The sequence below is a fragment of the Lactuca sativa genome, chromosome 5 (genome assembly GCF_002870075.4).
Source record: "Lactuca sativa cultivar Salinas chromosome 5, Lsat_Salinas_v11, whole genome shotgun sequence".
NCBI lineage: Eukaryota > Viridiplantae > Streptophyta > Magnoliopsida > Asterales > Asteraceae > Lactuca > Lactuca sativa.
The window spans coordinates 293,075,589-293,085,283 of record NC_056627.2 but is presented as its reverse complement, the minus strand read 5'-3'; positions in this window follow the sequence as shown (position 1 = coordinate 293,085,283).

Sequence of the window (9,695 nt, the reverse complement as noted above, 5' to 3'; positions counted from 1 at the left end):
AATATTCAGATGTTGACTCCTGGTGTCATCCACAATATGGTAGCTTTTGAAATGATATGTCGGGCTAATGGCATCATTTCTGACTACTTCGTCTTCAAGTTCTTCTTCCGGTTTGCTGCTACTAATGACAAGTACACCTTTTCTGCCTGCTGGGGTGGTCATAATCTCATCCTTGATAGAAAACCGCCAAAGAATTGGCAGGACAGGTGGTTGTGGATGAACCAGGAACTGCTCGGCTGGGAATACCATCGGGCGAATGCTCTGTCAGATGTTACCCCAAAACTGTTTCCTCATAACCAAGCGACTGCAGATTTCTTGCGTACTCTCCAGGTGGACATTACCACGAGGTCTGAGGCATTACTTACTGGGGTTGGGATAAGTCCTAATTGGCATACCTAAAGGGAGATTTCTGTCTTCTACACTGTCTCAAATGGTGAGTTGTTTTTGCTTCTTCTCCTTTCCCCCAACCCCCCCCCCCCCTTTTAGGGTAAGGATGCTTTATACTTACTCTTTTTGCTTTCTTGTTTCATCATTATCATTTCCCTTTATATTTGGTCTCTGTTTTATAGGTACAAAATGCTCTGTTTCCATGGACTTTGTTCTATGAAAGCGATATCAGGGGAAATTGGAACATCGGGTGGTGCCTTTGTGCGAGACTCTGCCTCCTCCCCGTCGCTTGAGTGTCTCTGATGTGGTGCCTCCATGACCCGTGGGGAGTTCTACCACGTCGGGGAGCCATCCAGCTTCCCATCCTGCCTTGACCCCTGTCGTGATACCTCGCCCATCCAACAAGTCGTCGACCGATGGTGTGGTGGATAGTAAGGACGGGATCATTGCCAGCGTCTGCCGAGCTGCATGGAAATGAAAAGTTGATCAGGCGATGAGTGGACCAACGCCCAGGGGAAATTTTGGTCAGATTAGTCGTCGTGTGGTGCAATGCCATGGGCTTATGTGTCTATTATCCACTACGTCGCCACACTCCGAAGATGTGTTAGTGATACCCGCTGATGACGTTGAACGGTCTGAGGGTATCGAGGGGGCGTCTCAACAACCTGTTGTTCCTGATCCTATTGCTTTGAGTCTTGGTGTTAGTTCTCAGTCTTCAGGGGATAGTGTTGAGCGGTTGCTTCACAAGCCTGCTGTTGTAAAGATCCCTTATGGTGTTCCTGTCTTTGTCCCGGAGTGGAATCTTCGGCCTGATTCCCGCATGTATGTCCATTATGTCGCCTTGAAGTTTACTTATCATGCCCTTCCTCCTGTTACTGTCGAGGATATGGACTCTATGAACAACGTTGCCCTTGCTCATAGCCTTGCTTATGCTGTTGCGCAGGCCGTGACTTACTTGGTTGTTGGATCTTGGCGCGTACAACGCCTCAACGATTTGGAGCATGCATACTCCGCCTTGGTGGCTAGTGAATCGAGTCTGAAAGGTGAGGTGACAGACCTTGGTGCTACTGTTCATCGATTGGATTAGCAGAATAAGTCATTGGTGTCGGAGAAGCTGGTGTTGGAGGATGTTTGAAGCACTTTGGAGGCTCAGGTGGAATCTCTAACCCAAGCGAATTAGTGTTTAATGATACAGAATGAGAGCCTAGAGCGTGATCTTATCAACTGTGAGCGTGAGTTGGAAATGTTGAAGGTTGCTCGTAGTTGTCTAGTCCATGTTGGACTTGTGCGAGTAATGGATAAGCTCCTAGGGCATCCTAAGTTTACCGGGGGTATCAGTCGCATTTGCCACGAGGCGCTTGTTACAGGTGAAGAATCACTTCGGGCTAGTTTAAAGGCGCAGGTCGATGCCGGGACATATGATCCTGCTGCCAGCATAATAATTATTTAGCATAACAATTATGCTCCCACTAGCTTTGACATATACTTAGAAATCAACTTCTAGAAATCAACACTTTATTGACTTTTATCACCAAAGTTCATACTTCTGATACGAGATGCTTCGACAAAACTTTATCTAAGCTTCTCAGACTCATACATCTTTCCTTAGATAGCTCACATGTGTGTCTAAACAATTATGAAGAGAGATGTCGTAATCATAATGTTTAGACCTTTTTTCCATTTCTCACAAGTCCATGTTAGTGTGCCGGTTAACCACACACGCTCCACTAATGACTTTGAGAATGTAAATATTATAATTGCTATCTACTTAAAATCTACTTAGTGAAAGCGTTTCCTCACCATCATTTTCATGAATCGGAAAGAAACCTTGTTACACTTAGATTTTATGGTGTATGTGTTCCTATCCATGTGAATTTGTCAAAACCATAATCGCAAGACAAGGTTAATGACAAACTCAAACTCACATGAATTAAACTTGTTCAATCTTGATTTCTTACCACTTGGTAGCACAAGGGCCCACCATTGCTTCCAATTTGTTATGCACACAATTTAGAACTCACATAACTCACATACATAGCCAACTTTACCGGAATAGGCACAAAAACAATAATTATGTCAACACGATAGGTTACAAACCTCAAGTCGTGTGCTAGTGATAAACTATAGGTTTTTATCCTTGATTAGCTCTTGAAACTTTCAAGACCTTTAAGAGTCCTACTTTCCTCTTGACATATAAGTTTCTCTTTGTCAAGAACCATTCCTTGACAACCAAACAAATATTCAAGAGTCAGTGCAGATTCTTATCAAGATAAACACTTCACACAATTAGCCTTAGTTGGTCTTTGTTTTATCCAAAACATCACAACTTACCAATTTCAAATGTACAAGAGTAGAAAACATTTTACTCTTACATTTGACAAGTGTTATAAACCTTCTTTAAGATGTATCACTCAAGTTACAATCTTGTAGTATGACTCTAAGACTCATTTTGGAACGAAGTATGACTCATCTTATCGATTTTAACCACTTCAATAATTCATGACTCCTCTTCTTAGCCATAAGAATGCACTAAGATGTCCCTACAGGATGAATTGTGATATGGTCTCACAATCATTAAGATGATCATAAAACATGATACTAAAGTACTCTCCCATCTTTTTAGATTTAAGAAACTCTTATCTTTCTGCCTAATTTGATTCTTCCCATTCGCCCTACCATACATTGAAACTTTTCCAATGTTTCAGAATTGTACTTAAACTTGTAGGTACAACCATATTTACTAAACTTTAGTAAATCACGACGAATAGTCTTATTGATCTTTGTGGTGGACTTTGACCTACACACACCCAGTGTACCCGATCCTCTAGTCTTTCACCCGACTCACTTATACACATGCTCAGGGAATTAGTCTTAACTTTCCAAAAATGAAAATTCTCATTCATCATGCAATACAACCTGCATGATTCCAAGTTTCGGTCCACTTGAAACTTGGGTGATAAGAATCTTTCCTTATTTGGTAAATTTAGACACTAACACAGATGAAAGAATCAAATTCATTATTGCTAGAAACATATAAACATTAACTTTCCATAACTGCCATTGCAAAGAGATATAAAATAAAGTAAAACAAAAATTTTATTTATTTATAAATGTGGAAAAAAATTTCCCTTACAATGAAACTTTAAATGGAAACTATGCTATTACATATTTCCTAACAATCTATCATAACTCCTAAGTAGCAGCTCAAGAATCCGATCTTCGAACCATGCGATTGAAATCCATCTTCGCGATCAGATTCAACATACTCTTCTTTTAAACTTCCTTCCCTTTGCTTGATCCTGCCATACATCAAAATGCATTAAGAATCTTCAAATAGGAGCTTAAGAGAGTTAGATAGTGGACTTACCTGAAGCAGAGTTAAACTTTTTGACTTGATCTTCTCTTAGATCTTTCAGGTATTTAGGGCAGCTTCGCAAACAATGTCCCTTCTTTTGGAAATAGAACCAAATGGAACCTTTGGGAATGGTAGACTAGACTATCTCAGACTTGCATTTCTCTTTACCATTTGGTCAACCAAGTTGACTATGGCCGATCCCTTTCCATTGGGAAGAAAAAGCTTTTCTAGATATCCAATGTCACCAACTGTCAATGTCCATAGTAGTTTGGGAAGTTGATCTACTAATCAAATTTGCTTTACCAGAGTTCCAAATCATTGCTGATTCAGCAACACCAAACAAATAGATAAGATCGTTAGGATCATGACATAGTCTGTTACATAGTAGTCCCAAAGGAACTCACTATGTGACTTAGAAAGTGATTAAACAACCAACTTTCTCAAGACTTTGACACCAAACTCTCCCAACTTGTCAATATGAGAGCACATACAGACCTTGCTTGCCAATAGGGCTTGAGTGACTTTGAATTATTCAAAAACTTGTGGGTTAGGGAGAATAATTGGAGGAGGTGGAGGAAAGTGAAGCATGATGTTGTAGGACATCATCTTCAAGAGGAAAGCTTGTTCCAAGAGATTTGGGAAGATCATACTTGTCTGAACCAGACATCTTCAGTGGGAGAGGTTCAAGTTAGTTGATTAAAATCTTTAATATAACACCAAATATGAAATATTAAGGCCAGGACCCAACACAATATTTTATAACTTGAAAAAGGGATGTCGTAATCCAAGCTATAGAATATTTGAAGGTAGGTGAATGACGATTCACCAATTTCCACCATGAAAAATGAAATAAGATTATGTTTTAAATGGTTTGAAACTCCTAGATCTTTTGAGATTCATTGAACTTTTCAATGGCATGTTTCAATCTCGATTGTGCCCTTCAGGTTTTGTGACTGGGATGCCGATGATCACAAAACAAGGTGTGAATAACCATGCAAATTCACTTCGTACCCTTAATATTATCACCTAATCAATGTGTCGGTTAACCACATGCGCTCCACCGATCTATGATAAACATTAAGTCACCCTTTGTCATCCTTACTAGTCCAAGTTAGTGTTTCGGTTAACCACACACGCTCCACCAACGACTTGGTAAGGTACAAAGTGTAAATTTCATGAGTTAGCACCAAATTCACATTTTCCTAAAGTAACTAAGATTGAGAATTTATAAAAGGTTTAGTTACTTTATATTCATCATTACACTTTTAATGAGAATTATAGTCCTTGTCCTACCCGTTCGGCTAATGACCCTCCACCAGTCAAGGAAGCGGCGGGTGAGAGTGGACACCCATTAAGGTGCCATTTTATAGGCAACAACCTTATACCCCCCCTCCCCCTTATAAATCAGCTTCGTGAATGAGGCCTACTAACGGTAAGACTCGCTTGCTCTTATACATACATATATATATATACATATATATATATATATATATATATATATATATATATATATATATATATAATCAACTTATAATACTATAAAGTATAAGGGTTGAATTTTAACTTTTAAAACTCTAAGGGTTGGAACTAAAGTGTGTGTGAGACTTTACAAATTCCAAAACTTGAGGGAAAGTTTTGAACAATTCAAAAACTTTTGGATTTTTCATAACTTATGAGTTTAATTATGGTTTAAAAACTTTTAATGAAGAGACTCTTGGACATCCATAACTTGAGGACAAGTTATCGAGTCCATAAAACTATTTATGATGAAAAGACTCTTCAACTTGTGTAACCTATGGTTTTTAATGGACTTTAAAAGAAAAACTTTTGGTAATCCATAACTTGAGGACAAATTATGGATTCCATTAAAACACATCAAGATCAAGAATTAACTAACAAACAATTTGCAAATAATTCCTATGATCTAACAAAACTCATAAGTTCATGAACATCCATATCAACAATTTTAAGAATCATATGAACACATACAAAACTTAAAATTTTGATAATAGCCTTTGAAATTGTATTAGCATAATCATTACAACATCAAAAACAGGTTTTATAAGCCAAAAACAGTTTAGTGTAATGATTCTAGTCTAATTCCAGCTTAAAAACTCAAAAAACTGCACTCTGGGCCTCCTACTCATCGAGTGCATTAACCTACTCGACGAGTAGGATGAATATATGCTTGGACTCGTCGAGTCCCCCCATGGACTCGGCGAGTCCACTATCCAGACAGCAAGATTTTTCGATTTTTCAAGTGATTGCATCAAGTATTCAAGAAAACAAGCCTAGTCTCTGATACCACTGTTGGGTTTTGAGCATTCTAACACTCCTATGGTGTACATGCAACCCTATAAACCTTGGATCTATGTTTTCTCTAAAATACATGCCAATAAGAATTTCCAAGGTTTACATCCTAACTAGCATGGCATGGGGAACTTGAATCATAAAATTACTAGTAGAATGACATACCTTTTAGTAGTTGTTGATTGATTGGAGTTTGAGAGCCTAGCTCCAATAGTGTGGATGCCTCAAATGGAAATCACAAATCACAACAAACTTTGGAAGACTCTTAAGAGAATAATGCACACTCTTGAATTGGCCACCACTCTTGTACACACACAACCAGTGCCAAATCAAGTGCCAAGGACTCCTTTATATAGTGTGGAGGATTAGGGTTACATCCATATAAACACTAATACCCATGACTCTTCCTTTCCAAGGATCCATGGGTTAAAAGGTCCATGGACTATCCATGGTCTCCCATGCAAGCCTAGCCTATTCCAAATGAGTATTAGCCCACACTATATAAAAATACAACAGCCCATATTTAATTAGTCACCTTTTTTAACACCAAATTAATTCTTAATTAATTTAAGATCAATACTAATTAAATAATATGAGTTCATATTAATATATTATAACTTATAATATATTAATAAATCATAAACATATTATTCTCAAAAGGTTATCCAAATCATTCGGGTGAAGTGCAACCCAAATGGACCATGTCGGGTCGGGTCAAGTGCATCTCAAATATTGTTATGGACTTAGACACCTTATCCAATAGTCTGTGGGTGTCCAGGCAAACACGTGCTTATAATTTGTAGCAATCGAACCAGCACTTGCCTTGTTAATTACTTCCCCCCATTCGACGAGTCTGGCTTCGGTCTCTTATCCTCGGCTGAGATATCTTTTGGTTGCATGATTTCGTAGCATTTGAGCTCCCTTGGGGGGGAGTAGCGAGGATCATCCCTAGACCCCGACTCGTGCTGAATTTTACTATTCTATGGATTGTTGACGAGATTGCTCCAAACTTTAGAAAGGTTGTTCATCCTAATATGACGTTGTGTTCGAATGGATGTCGTATGACCACAACGTCTACAAGGGTGGTCCGTTGTTTGGTCTTGTCTTGACTGGTTAATGTGAACGGTAAATGGATCGTACCTAGGGGCCACATGCTATGTCCTGTGAATCCTGTGAGTTGTCCTGCGACTGGCCTAAGTCCTAACTTCCATGCTTCCGGCAGTAGCTGAAAGCAATGCTCATAGATGATGTCTGCAGAGCTTCATGTGTCGACGTACACCCGGTGGATCATGATGTCTCGAATAGACCCCTGGATAACTAGGGGATGTCCCCTTTTCCAACCGGTTGGGCTTGGGTCGATCATAAAGAACATTAACCCTTGCATGGATTTTATAATGCCGCATACACTAGCCGTGTACTCTGTTCTCCCCCTTTTATGGTGGATCGCGAGGATTTCCTGCTTGTAATCTGCTTTACCGGTGTCGTCCTTGGAATTTTCTGCGTCGAATTTGGCCCATAGACTTTTGGTGATTTCTATCACGTTTCCCTTCAGTTGTTTCTCCTCCAAATACTGACTGTATCATGTGTCCTACTTTTGTGGTATTCATAGTACCGCGTCTTAGTGCCCTTTGCAGTTGGTTTTTCGGCGACGGTGTAAACTTCTGCCCGTCTTCCCCGCCTTTCGTCTTTAAAGAAAGGTCTAAAGCGTCCTTGCGATCGTCTATCTTGTCCCGAGAACCTGCCTCCTCCTTGGGATTCGTGGTGGGCAGTAGACTAGTGATGTCGCTTCCCAACTGAGGAAGACATGACGTTGAGGTATGCTTGTTTCGACGCTTCGCCCTCTTCTTGGCGTAAGAAACGTTCCACTCGCTCCTTCAGTTCTGCCCTTGTATGGGGTTTCTTGCCCATGAGTTTCTGATATAGCGAACCTGGTAGTAATCCTCGGGTGAATGCTCCTGCGATCAACCCTTCATCGTTCCCTGGGACGTCTAATGTTGCCTTGGTGAACCTAGCAAAATAGTCCTTGACTGTCTCCCCCTCCCTTTGTTTGCATCCAATGATGGAATGACAATCTCCTTTGTACTTTCGGAGTTGCATGAAGTTGGTTAGAAAGAGATATTTCAGTTGGCTAAAGTTGTTGATGTTGCCTGGACGTAGTTTCTTGAACCAAGTTCTTGCGTTGCCGTCTAGGGTGGTAGGGAAATATGTGCACCATAACCGTTCGTCTGGCTTGAGGGATGTCATGGTCCACTAGTATGAGTCGATGTGGTTGTCCGGGTCTGTGGTGCTGTCATACGTTTTGAGGTGTGGCAGTTTGGTGGTGTTGGGGATTTCGTACTCCAACAATTCCTTGACAAACGGCGACGTGACAGACAATCTTGGTTTGGTGTCCGCCGAACAAAGTGGTATCCCGACTGCTGCATTGCCAAGAAAGGTTGTACTAGCATGTTGTTGTAGGCTGTAAGGTCTGTCGTTGTTGGGTTGTAGAAATTTGACGGCTGAAACGAGATGGGGAGTGCTTGGGTCATGGGTATTTGTTGGTAAGGCGTGAATGGCGGTGATGATGCTATGCCCGTTACCAATGGTGGGTGGTTGTGTGGTGGTGGTATGACACTTGGCCCTATTGTGGTGTTGCTCGTCGGTAGCAAGTTATCACTGGTGGCGCTATGGGGGTTGTTTGTTGTGAGTCTTTGGTGGTTTGGGCGGATGGTAGTAGAGGGTTGTAGCCAGTATTGTTAAATCCGATGGTGTTAAGGAAAAACGATGGTATATGGTGTGCAGTGTGAGGATTGGGTATACTATTATTTGGGAATAGTGGAGGAGTTACATAGCCCGATATGGGTAGTGGTGTTTGGTTTTGGGTCACGACCGGCGGCGTGGTTGCTATGAAAAGAGAAGGCGATCCACCGGATGGTGGCGCTGCTGTAAAAGAAGATGGCGGGCCACCGAATGATAGTGTTGCTACAAAAGAAAGTGGCAGGCCACCGGATGATGACGCTGCTACAAAAGAAGGTGGCGGGCCACCAGATGATGGTGTTGTTGGAGTGTTGTCTGCTTCTAATGATGCCATCGGGTGTATTGGGTTGTACAGTGGTTCCGATGACTCACCAATCGTGTTGTTTTTCATGTAGCTAGGTTAAAGAGAAAAGAAAAAAGGAGTCTGCGTATCTGTTGTCACACAAACGGATGACGCCAAATGATGCAACCTAGGCTCTGACCGCTAAGGCTACTAGTGATGATCGTCAGAAGGAAACCTGAAAGGTCACAAGGAAAGATAAACCGCCAGCCACTCTCTAGGAGGAGGTCCCGAAAAAAGGCGACGGTCAATTCAGTAGAGTGAATAAGTATAGAGGCTAAGGAATCGGGAAGGATAGCTTACTCATCAAGGCAAGGTGAACGTCCTTTTATACTGCGAATCCTCCTCGATCCGCATGAGAGACAAGGACCTACGATCCTGACAAGATTCATCGTCCTTATTAGTAGATCGTGTTCCTCGTAGTGTTAGAGCTAACGATTGGCTCATACAATAATGCTCTGGATATGCCTCTTGTCGCCTGGAGCCGTTGTCTTTGGACTGTAGCGAAGGACAATATTTGGCGAGGGCAAGGCTCTTGCGTGGTCGCCCTGTTGGAGTCCTTGGCAG